The following is a 304-nucleotide window of genomic DNA, read 5'->3' on the forward strand; positions in this document are numbered from 1 at the left end:
CCCCCTGTCCTCCCCCAGCCAGGGGCTCGGGCTCGGATCTTCCCCGCCGGCCAGCGCCTCTTCCGAGATTTGCTGCCCCAACCCCCTCAATAGGCTCACAGCCCCCTTCTTCGCTCCCGCCACCTACATGTCGCTCTTCCCTTGGTCTCCTCTGTTTGGGTCAGTCCTTCCAGACCCAGCCTCATCCCTTCTTCTGTCCATTGGGTCAGTGCTGTCGTGGTCCTGGCCCCGTCCCCCTTTCCGTCTCCCTCTCAACCCCTCCTCTTTGGGCCAATGCTAATCACTAGTCCACCCATTCAGTGCT

The sequence above is a fragment of the Suricata suricatta genome, chromosome 8 (genome assembly GCF_006229205.1).
Source record: "Suricata suricatta isolate VVHF042 chromosome 8, meerkat_22Aug2017_6uvM2_HiC, whole genome shotgun sequence".
NCBI classification, from domain to species: Eukaryota; Metazoa; Chordata; class Mammalia; order Carnivora; family Herpestidae; genus Suricata; species Suricata suricatta.